Raw genomic sequence first — 12,427 nt, forward strand, 5'->3', positions numbered from 1 at the left:
CTATATATAACCGAAACAAACCGCAACACAGAATTCCCTCTATGAATGTATTCTGACCATCTATCTCCAACAATATGAAAACGCGAATGCACAAAGTTATTTACAGAGTATTATTTGTCATTGTCAAGCATAAGAGATTGGTTGAATAGATGATGGTACATACACACAATGGAGCACTATGCAGCTGTGAAACATAATCAGGAGGAGTGCTATGTGCTGATACGGAATGATTTCCAGGAAATATTATTAGTGAAAAAAACAAAATACAAAGTGTTTAGTGTGCTAATTTTTGTGTAAAAATAAGGGGGAAACCTTAAAATACATGGCTCGTCATTACAGAAATTAACACAAGAAGCACAAACCAGAAAACAGTGAAATCGGCTGTCTACAAGAGGTTGGCAAAATTGGGTAGAAGGAATACAGGAAGCAATGACACATTTCTCATTATACCTTTTGTATTGTTTGACCTTCGAAGTCATATTAGTATTCTACATATTCAAAAATAAAATTAAATCGGTAAGAATACAAAGAAAGTGTTAAAATTGAAAGCAAGCTGAAACACATGAACCTAATTGTATTTCAAATGAACACTATAGCCACACTTACAGAAGGAAGGGAGACAGGCAGAGAGGGTGGGAAAACAATAACCAATCTCAATAACTTCTAAACACAATATTGCACTATATATCCTCAGTCTTAGGGTAGTTGGGGAGAGAGTCCACAAACACATCCCAAACTCTTCTTAGTACATCGTTTATTGTAATGTCACGGGCAAAGCAATTTTGAAACTCTTAGATGTACTAAAGGGTTTAGATGTACAAATGAGTAAATGTGTTGATGTTGTTGGAAACTAGAGTTCTCACTATGGAAGAAGGAAATACAAATATGAAGTGCTGGAAGGCAAGAAAAACCTTCTGGGAGTGTATGGCAACTGAAAGAATTGGTGTAAACTCATGACTTTTAAAATATTTATATGAATGTTTACGTGCGCATACATATGCATGCGTATATATGTGTCTGTGTACTGATATGCAGGCATATGCATATGTGTACAGAAGCATCGTAGGTCTCTTCACTGTAAGGGCCAAAGAGAAAAGACCAGAGTAGCAACAAGCAAACCTAGCTCCCAGACCTTGGTCCCACTGAAACGAATCAAGTCTTCTAGGAGAAATGGCTGATTCTAGGGCTGGGACAGGGTAGCTTAGTTCCCAAGAAGATAGGCCGCCCCTGGCATCCAACACTTGTTCTCCTCTTCAAGTCCTGTGAAACTGTTTACAGGTTCTTCTACCTACTATTGACCTGATTTCCAGTCAATCTCTCTGGGCTGCCATAAAGTTTATAATGATCTTCAGGACTTCAAAGAACTTCCACCAATCCCACATCGTTGCTTATTTTTATCCTGCATTCCTGCACACATTCCTTGAAAGGCCATATAAAACTCAATTTTTATTTGCATCACGGCAAGCTTCTCTTATTTGCAATTAGTTCCACATGTCTACTTCCATACATTTGTCTGACATTATAGTTCTAAAGGTTTGCCAGAACACAAATGTCAGAAAAATTGGCCACAACTAATTAAACAGCACACATTGTAGAAGCAAGCACACATTCAGGACAGCATGGTAAAAAAAGAGAACAAAAACAAAAACTTCATTGGCTGAGCATCTGCAAGCGTGTCTGTGCTAAAGCTCCTTGGCCAGGAGTGTACCCTACAGGTTCACTGGCTGACGATGCAACCGGCCTCGGAAAATACATCCGGGACAACCTGTAGCGTCATAAATTGGCCCTTTATCATCTTCCAAGTATCCACCTAACATTTTTATTACAAGTAGCACTGGATTGGAGACTACTGCTTACGTCAGCGTGTCCCTGATAGCGTGCCCTAGCCCGTGGGGCCCCCTCCCCAAGGAAGGGCCGCTAGGCACAAAAGGCCCTCTCACCTAGAACTGCTGCTGCAGAGACTGGCCTTCCACCCACCTTGAGATGGTCCGAGCTCGGATCTTGACCTGCTGACCTTTGGGAATCAGGGGCAGAACAGTCACCAACCCCAGGCCAGGCCTCTTCCCTTGGGGTAAAAGTCAGTGAGGGGGAAGAAGGGAACCTGAAAGCTATTCTTCCCAGGGCTTCAGGAAAGGTGGAAGTGCCAAACTGACGGGCCCAAGAAGGACCTGTGTGTTACGGCAGATGTCTAGTTCTGTAGTGTGTAAAGTGTGAGCTCACTACTCCTTGGCAGGACCCGCTTGCTTCGGCTCCACGCTGCTAAGCCATTTTCCCTTTTTTGTATGTGTTTTCACGGCTGCTTCCGCTGACTAATTCTGGCACCCAGGAGAGGCTCAAGTGACTGTGTTACAAGTTTGAGGCTTATCCAATATTCATCTTAGTTATATGCACCACATTGTACCCAGTTTGAATGTTTGCTTAATTTACTTTTCTCTGGATGAAGAGAGAAGGGAGACTCAAACATTATGGAGGGAACCTGGATTTTCTTCTTTTCCCTTTCTCTCCCTAAACCGGCTAGTACAGGACTTTCAAGTGGCTTATGGAAAGGACTAAAAGTGAAGGGTTAAAAGACAAATAGAAGTGGTTTCTATTGTCAGCCTCTGAAATTCCATGAACAGACTGAAAGTTCAATTGAGGTCTATGAAAATATTAGCAGATGCCAAAAGGCCAGCAGCCAGGATTTGTGTCTTTGTGCAAGAACTGAATAGCTACCAACAGCTAGAAAAAATTCTTAAACCATGGCAGTGATAGAACAGTCCTGTGAAAAAGACAGTGAGAGAGAACTACTTCTGAAGTGATGAGGTTTATGAACTCGTAAAAAGAACGTGTTCTACAGTCCTAAGCCTCTCAGAACGTAGATAACTGGAATATTAGGGCTTGGAGATAACATTTATTTATTCTCTAATGATGCCATTAGCACCAGCAGTTAGAATGAATCTGACCCAACGAGGTCTTTTAGTGAAGGGAACTAATATACATAATTATTTGTCAAAATTTAAGTTTGCAACAAGCTTAAGAAGCTCTCCTTTTAAGTTACTTAGAATATCAATCACATGACATCTTAACAAGATGGAGATTTCTTTTCTTGGTAGTAAGTTTAGTTAATTACATTAATAAAATCAAGATTGACCCTCCTTAGTTATTTTGTGCTTCTGAACATTTAAATTGGAAGTATATCTATTGGATTCATCTATTAAAAAAAGGTATTAGTCAAGATAATAAAAAATGTTGGCTATCTAAAGTGAATCAAAACCAATGCCAAAAGTTGAAAGTGTTCTTTATAAAGTAGAATTTGCATTTTTAAGATTAAAACATAAGTGACAAAAACATGATTAAGGCAAATATTTGGGATTTTCTTTGCAGATCAAATTAAAAATGTGTAAGTGCTTCAAAATGCTCAATGACAATTCCCTTTTTATAATTAGAATCCATAGTTTTAATTTAGCTTTATCAAAATGAATTTATTGCTTTTATTTCTATTAAGGACAACTTATTTATTAAATCTTAACTGATATTTGACTGTAATGACAGAGAAGAACCAGGAGAGGGCACTTTAGTTCTCTAACAAAATAAAACCACTCCTACACCCTTTTATAAATCAGTAAAACAGACAATGAGAGGATTTGAAATATCTAGTAAAGGTTAAACAAAAATGTAAAGCAAGTTCCTCTGCTTCCCAGAGCCTAATAAAAGATATCTCAGGTAAACGGCAGTTTCTTTCTTTAATCATTCCATAAATCAACCGAGTAACATGAAAAACAGTAGTGTTCTCAGATCTGCAAATCCATGAATCCATCATTTCAAGAGTATTTCATTTAAAAAAAACTCACATTTACTTGGAAATTGCCTGATCTATTGAATGTACTTGATTTAAATAAATAAATTCTCATTATCCAGGATTTTGAAGTGGTAGACTGTTCTAAATATGTAAGAAGTAGCAATACATAACACTGTATTTCCTATACCTTGGTTCGATGCTTACTAACGATTAGCCTGTGCCCTTAGTCGTGTTATTTAATCAGTTTCCTCCAAAATTATCTTTATTGTCATCATCATCACCTCAAGGCAAGGCTCCTACTTTCAAGTAGCTTCCATTCTACTGTAGTTGTAAAAAGTAACATTAATATATGAGACGGCAAACAATAGAGAAGATAATGCACAATTAAATCTGAATTCTGTTATTCGGTGTGTAAATAATCCCAGGCAAGTTATTTAATTCCCTGGGCTTCTGCGTTTACATCTCATGAGGTTCTGTACTTGATGATCTGACTAAAACACTGTCATCCATTCTTATTTTGTATATTATTCTATCAAATTTGACTATCGAGTGTCCAGGCTCTCAACAGATTTACCATGGTTCTTAACCATGAGGTTGTAAAGACCCACTCAAAAATCTTACAGAAGATGTGGAGTTTATCCTCCTGAGAAAATGCTCTAATATATTTCTTACTCAAAATGAGTAAGATTCATTTCAGGAGGTTTAGGGACATTCAGAAACCAATCTATAGGCTCCCTAGTGGGTTGTTTAGCATAACAAACTCCCAACTGCATCAAGAATGCCTGATAGAAGCACAAATTATACAGTTCCTACATATGTTGAGGGTTATTCCTAGAACTTTTATATGTTGTTTTTGAGTCAAGATGGGTGATGAGGTTGGAGAGAGAGGTATGCCATACCAAGAGATTTTGGACTTTATCCCATAAGCAACAACAAGTATACTGGAATGTTTAAACATAAAAGTGGAAGATATGCATTTTAAACAGCAAAATCAGACAGTTGAATGTAAAATAAACAGAAGAAGAAGGACAGGAAGCAAGGAGATTGTTAGTTTACAGAGCAATAATCTGGGTGAGGCATGGTGAGATCCTGTTTAAAAATCTTTCCAAAATTAGGGATGTTCCCTTTTCTAAGATAGGCCTACTTGGATTCTGTATAATAAATAATGAGACAGACATTTTGGTGTTTTCAAACACCAAGGGACATTTTGAAACTGGACGAAGAATTGTTCTGCATTTCCACTTATTTTCTACTCAGGGCAATAGTGGATACCAGCATCCTTGTGTTTGCATTCTTCTGCCTATGTGGAGTACTGCAAAAGCCTGAGCAGCCTGGGATCCACCAAGGACGTATGGCATGCTCCTTCTGAAAAGGCAGACCTAGAGGGCTCTGCTCTCCATTCACATCAGGTTCAGGGGTGGGTGTTCAATCCTCTTCATTATATCCCTTAGGGCAGAAATCATGGGCCACTCATATGTTTTTTTGAGGCTAGACCAATGAGGAAATCTCTCTCCATTCTGTAGTAGCCAAAAATAATAAGCAAGCAAAATTTCTGGATAGGGACATTTCTCACGGACCTGTAGTGAAAATTTAATGAAAAATATGTGTGTGTGTGTGTGTGTGTGTGTGTAGATTGTCTTCTAGGAAATTTGCACATAGATCCTGATACTGCCATATATTGCCAAATCCCATTTTTTTTCTATAAGAAAAGATAATTAAATACTGAGGATTGGATATAGAAATGTTCTCATTCTTATAAAGGGGAATTTGGCCAAGAGCCCCCAATAATAAGGGCAGAAATAAGACAGAGTCAGTGTCATGGGAGAAAATAGATCAGATTCACACATCAGTTTATTGATTCTACTCAGAATTTGGTATTTGGTTAGATGTGGGGAGTGAAAGCAACGGTTCCAAAGTGTCTATAGAACAAAACCCACAAACCTCATTGGAGGCACTTCACAGTGCAGCCCAACTCTCCATCAGTCTCCTGCCCCACGGCCCACCCCAGTCTGCATTCAGTGACAACAGACTGCTAAACATACCACATGCCTTTGATGTCTCTGTGAGTTTCTGAACATTGTTACCTTGGCCCAGAATGCCCTTCCTCATGACTCTCCATCTGGTGAAATCCTAGCCTTCCCCACATTTCAGCCCCAGAGCCACCTTTTCCATTAAGCCCTTTGTTAAGGCCCTCTGCCCGCTTCCTGGGGAAAATAAAAAAAAAAAATCACCCCTCTCTCTGGGCCACCTACACACCATTCATGTGTGCAGTGTTCATCAGAGTATATGGAAGTGAGTATCATTCACATCCTTCTTTCCCACTGCTTTGTGAGCTCCTCACGGAGGGAGCCCGCTCCAACTGCTTTTGTTTCCCAAGCTTCCAGCACAATGTTTGCACAGTATAAGGAATAGATCGACATTTCTTAAAGAAAGAAGGGGAGAGAGAGAAAGGGATTCCAGTTAAAAGGCTGTTATAAGAAGCCAGACAGAAAGTCTCATATGAGTCTAATTATGGAAAGTGGCATTGGGAATGGAAATTCACAGTTATGAAAATAGAATAGATTCAAGTAGCCGAGTGATTAAATGTAGGGGATGAGAGAGAAGAAGGACCCAAAGATGATCTGACCAATTTTCTGGCCCAAGAGACAGAGAGAATAAAAAGAGATGATCCTGAAAATATAGGGAGACTAGGAAGGGGGCAGAAAATGAATTACTGTTTCAGACTTTAAACTTGACGTGCAGAGGAACACCCATTTCAAGGTACTTAGCAGGTGGTTGTATATTCAGAGTCAGAGCTGGGCTTTAAGAAGAGTTCAGGGCTCACAGCACAGCAGTGGAAGCTATGAAGTGGATGACATTGATGAGAAGGTCACTGATGACTGGATCTGGGGGTTCTGCCTCCATCTAAGAAATGAGGGAAGGAAGGAAGGCAGTGAAGAAATCTGTGAGAAGCCAAATGAAGTGACCCAAGGAAATCAAGTGTCCCAGGAGCCAAGAAAAGACCCATTCTCAGAGCAGGGGAGGTCAAAGGCTCAGAAGGTTGACAATGAGCCAGAGATGGACTGATGGAGCCACGGCTGTCATGAAGGAGAGCAGCCTCACCAAACAGCGGGACGAAGATGGCACCAGGATGGAGATGGTGAGGGACTGAAGACAGGAGTATGACCTGCTCTTGAGAATGTCGGTCATAACAGGGTCGAGGGCTGTTTCTATACATTCTGTAAATGATTTCTGGTTGTGACCTACATTGCCTTTTAATTGAATGTTGTCTTAATCAAGTTTCATTAAAGTCAACCGCCCACAGCTACTAAGATAATTTTTGTTTCTTTAAGAAGTTAGAAATAGAATCTATGTATGGGCCTGGAGTTGGGGTAAGGAAGTAGTTTAAGGATTCGTTCATATTGTCTTTTCAAGTGTGTCATTTAATTCCAAATATGAATCCATGGAAAAACCATGTTTTGGTTTTTCCCTAAAGATGAATCCCAAAGACCTTAAATAGTCCCTTCTGCAAAGAGAAAGAGAGAGGGAGAGACAGAGAGAGAGAGAAAGGAAAGAAAGAAAAGGAAAGGAAAAAAGAAAGAAAAGAAAGTAAGAAAGAAAGAAAAGTGAAGAAAGAGAAAAAAGAAAAAAAGACTTCCATTAAATCCAGCCGGAATTGTGTATGCTCTACTGATCTAGGGGTCGGCCTTGAAATAAGGTCAGGGTTTAATTGTGAGTCCCACACACTTGAAGTCATTATTTCTCACTTGGCTCTCTCCTCCTGTCTCTCTAGATTGCAGGCTGTATTGTTTAATGTAGCAAAGGGAGAATCGAAATGTCTGCCTTCCTCGCAGTTGAGTACTTTTTATTGTCCCATTCCCTATTTATTACTGAGGAGATCTGTGGATTTTAGATCATAATCAGTGAGACTTGTGGCGCCTTCATTCAGTGCCATGCCGGCCTTTGGTGGATTAATGCCATTGATTTTAGAACTGAAGACCTGTGTGTTTTTATTTGGTTTTAACCAATTACATTTTTGATACATTTTCTGAACAGGTTTTGGGAAATGTATTGAGATCTAGTTAAAAGGCAGACTTTGCAGAGATCCAAAATATTCACTAAATAATACGCCCAGGGTCATTTTATTCTGTCAGTGACTATCTGGAAGTTATATTTGATGAACTTCTGCAAAGGAAGTATTTCCTTCCCTCGGGAAGAAACAGGAAGCCAAGATGAAAGAAACTAAAAGGGGCAAAGAAAACAGAGGGAAGAGACTTCTGCCTCTGGTAATAGCAGATGAGGGAATTGCTGCTGAAAAGCAATTTTAAGAAAAGCTGTGCTTTATAGAAGTATATTTATTTAGATAAAATTTATTTATGTATTTTGTTCATATACACATTAAAGTCTCCCTTCTAGAATGTAAGCTACCAAAGGGCAGGGGTTTTTATTTTGTTCACTTATATATCCCAAGCACCTGGAACAGTGTCTGAAACAAAGTAACTGCCCCATGACTCTTCCTTTGGTGAGTGAATGCGTTATCATAAACTCCCATATCCTGGGAGCATTTCACGTTCCTACCACAGAGGGGCTCTCTTTAGCATTGCTCACCATGCTGTCCCTGTCTCTTTGCTCTCTTCTCCCACCCAGCCCACGTCTAGTGTAGCTCACTCCCCTGGAGAACGCAGGCCCCTGGGAGAGTAGCCTGGCTCTGCTCTACAGGTTAGGGAAGGGAATCCTCCATGTGTCTTTTGTAGACGTGAAAGAAAGGGGCCGACAGGCCACAGGGTTGGTGGGGGGAGGGAGGTAAAAAAAAAAAAACAAAAAACTGGATACCACTCTTTGGACTTAATCCCACTGAGACCACAAAGAGAGACACTGGATATTAGCATGGCTTCTGCCAAACTTTGGTGAGTATTCTGGGCTCTACACTTAAACAGCAATTTTTAATTCTATAGTCCCTTCCTATTTAACAGGAATGTTGTCGCTGAGTGCCCCGGGACAAAAGGTGAAGGTGCGGTAAAAAGCTGATGTATTTAACCTCTGTGGATAATGATCTTGCCATCCTAACCACTTGCTGAACAATTCGTGTGGCTACGGTATTATAGGGAGGCAAAAACCAAGTCACAAAATTACGATATCATATTACCTATCCCTGTGTATACTTTGGCTGGCAGAGTCAGACTGACCAAAGAGTCGCAGCTATCAAAACATAAGGAAGTGGGAGAAAAAAGAAGAACTTGCTCTTTTGTACCTACAAAGACCCTCTTTCCCCCATGCGGTGGCCATGAAGACCACTGCTTAGACCCCCTTTCAAGAGGTCCTGCGTGGGGACCATGTTTGCCCAACGGCCTCCAGGTGCTGCATCTCTGAGTCTGCCACAGCACTCATGCCCGGGCCATGCTTCCCCCACGCTTCTCCCAGGCAAAGCTGGGGCAGGCCAGGCTGCCCAACGCACAACTCTTCTAATGTACGAACTTTGCTCAGGGACTCCCAGTTGGCCTGGCGGAGACTTTTTAGAACGGCACTGTGGTCTGAGATTCTTCCCAGGTGTCAGATCAGTTTCCAGGCCTGCAGGGTCACCTACCAACTCCGGCTCCCTCCTCTTTTATCCTTCACTGGCATTTTTTCCCAATGAATCTTTTGCACATCTCATCCTGCCTTGACACTAGCTTTTTGGAGGACTTAAACTAATACACCTCCAATAGCCAGTAGGTCTTAACTCACAAAATTCTTGAGTATCAATATTATAAAAAGATACTATGGATGAAGATGTGATCTTTCTTTAAAGATTTTATTTATTTGTTTTGGTGAGAGAGAGAGAGTGCACAAGCAGGGGGGAAGGGCAGAGGGAGAAGCAGACTCCCTGATAGGTAGGGATCCCGATGTGGGACTTGATCCCAGAACCCCGGGATCATGACCTGAGCCAAAGGCAGATGCTTAACCGACTGAACCACCCAGGTGCCCATCTTTTAAAAGCCTTATTGGGGATACTGTATCCCCAAATGTCGGTGGTAAATGTCATCTCTGATCAATGCAACCAATGAAGGAAGTTCTTGACCTTAGGTTCATAAGCAACCTTAGGAGTTCTTGAGCCCCTTAAATTTGTGTGTATTATGTTGAGTGTGTATGCAATTCTCCCTGAAGAAGATCTATAGCTTTCATCACAGTCATCTACAAAATTCTCACCAGTGGCAACTCTCAGTTAATGCAACAGTTCAAAAGTCATATTAACATGAAATCTGTATTACAATGTAACTTATTTTATACAATAAACCATCATGCCTCTATTTTCTACCCGAAACTAAATGTCATCTTTAAGGCCCTGCAAACGAAGACACTGGTACAAAGATAATCAGTACTGCATTCTTCTTCTAATACTGAACTTTAAAAGAAGTCATGCTCTAATTTAAGATATTGGCATCAAAGAAATAAGTATTGAATAATCAATAGGCTAGTTTGTCATAGTGGAGGACTGAATATCAGTAGTAGATTCTTCAACTCTTGGCCCAGACAATGCTTAAATTTAATCCACTGGAAGATAGTGAAAAAGCACCTCTAGCATCTGTTGTCGAGGAGAAGGTTTATGTCAGCAACATTTACATCAACTATACACAGAACGTTTGTGTCAGCAGCATAAATGCTGACATGTCAGCATCTCTATTTTATACCCCCCCCAAAATATGTATAGTTTAATTAGACCAAAGACAGGGAATGGTTTGTTGATAGCTCAACCTGGAAGTAAGAGCTTCCTAAGGGAGATATTCCTGCCCCACCCTGGGGAACAATCTAACATGTGTCACCGAAACACCAGACCTGCATGGCAGGTCTCTGCAGGAAACTATTCTCAGAAAGTGATCATTTTACCCCTGAATCTAGTGGAATGTTTATGGTAAATTGGGATAAATAATTTGCCTGGACACCCCCAGACCTCTGTGCTCTGCTACTAGCAACTTCAGCCAGGCACTCTGAATTCTTCCTTCTGTGGGCTTATCTTGTTTCTATCCTCATTTTAAATGTGAAAAAAGAGGGGCACCTGCATGGCTCAGTCAGTTAAACATCCATCTCCTGGTTTCTGCTCAGATCATGATCTCAGAGTCATGAGCTCGAGCCCTGTGTCCAGGCTCTGCGCTCAGCGTGGAGTGTGCTTGAGATTCTTTGTCTCCCTCTCCCTCTGCCCCTTCCTCTCTCTCTCTCTCTAATAAATAAATAAATCTTTAAATGGGAAAAGGAAAGCTTCTGCGGAGAGAACTAGAAGATCAACAGAACAGCCCTATAGTTCACTGTTAGGCTGGGACAAGCAAGTCCTTCGAGGGAAGAGCAAGATCCCCTGAAGGAAAAGTAGATCCATGAGCAGCAAAAGGCTTAAGAAGGGATGGATACAGGACTCTCTCCCTCTTTCCTTAAATGTTCTTTGAATGTATTTGGCCCTTGCTTTGGCAGAAAATGTCTTGCTCAGTACTGTTGATTTCTCAGTTCCTGGTAGTATTGAATGATAATTTTAGGAAGCAACTTACGTTCATTCTTGGAAAACTATGAGAAGAGATTTTGTCAGGGGTGGGGGTGGGAAAGGGCAACAGTTGTAGAGGCTGCAATCTTTCCAGTCACCAAGGGGAAGGGGAGAATTAAACCCAGGAGGTTTTAGAAAATACTGAATCATCTGAAGCCCTCTGTGTGGAGAGCCAGGTAGTGGGATTAAACGTCAGAGGAGCGTTAAAAACTGCTCAGGCTTTTGAAAAGAAACTAGAGATTTCCCCGTGATGATGACAATCAGATACTAACTCCTGACAAAACAGACTTGTTACCTCCAGCTAAGTTCCTTCCTGACCACTAGCTGAGTTCCTTACTTCTATTTCTTTCTCTACTGGAAACTTTTCTTTTTTTAAAAAAAGTAGTCATCTACATTCTGAATTAAAACATCTGTTCTGAAACACACACACACACACACACACACACACACATACACACACACATGCACTTTTAAAGCATTACTCTTCAGTGTAGAGATTTAATGGGGTAATCAGCAAGTGTAAGATGATCATCATAATGATTTAGACCAAGTGAGGACTCTTGTCTGGGGGTTATATATTTGCTAAGAAATCTTTACACCAGGATCCTGACAGAGACCCAGAAAGGGTTATAGAATTCTCAGCTTGGGGCTGCCAATGTCCTCAACCAATAGCCCTTAATGCTCCCCAGAATGCCTACCAGCATAACCCTGCTGGCTCTAAATTTTTTAAAAAGAAAGAGAAAAGGAAAAAAAAATTTGCTTCCAGTTTGACCAATGTCTATTGCACATTTTAAAAATATAACTTTTATAGACATAATTCTGGAAAAGCCAGAGTTATGGACATGGAAGATCAGAGTAAAATATATTAGGTGTCATATGTTACTTTGTTAACACGGAGTAATAATTCTAACTTGTACTGCATCTTTTTGAAGGATCACAAATTACTTTACTGCTGTCACTACAGAGCCACTGTTCAATCTTTCTGAGAAATTATAAAGGACACACAAAACACGTCTAAAGATGAAAGAAGGGAAATGCTTTCCCTATCTAATAAAAAGGAAAAGGGAGTGTCACAGGAAATTATAGACTGCTAGACTTATATGAGTACAGGAGCAAATGCTCAAACAAGCCATTTTAACATTGCATAAAATATGTAACAGGGA

This window comes from Eumetopias jubatus, unplaced genomic scaffold (assembly GCF_037043125.1).
Source record: "Eumetopias jubatus isolate StellerSeaLion01/CBP00866 unplaced genomic scaffold, mEumJub1_p1.0 scaffold_6, whole genome shotgun sequence".
NCBI lineage: Eukaryota > Metazoa > Chordata > Mammalia > Carnivora > Otariidae > Eumetopias > Eumetopias jubatus.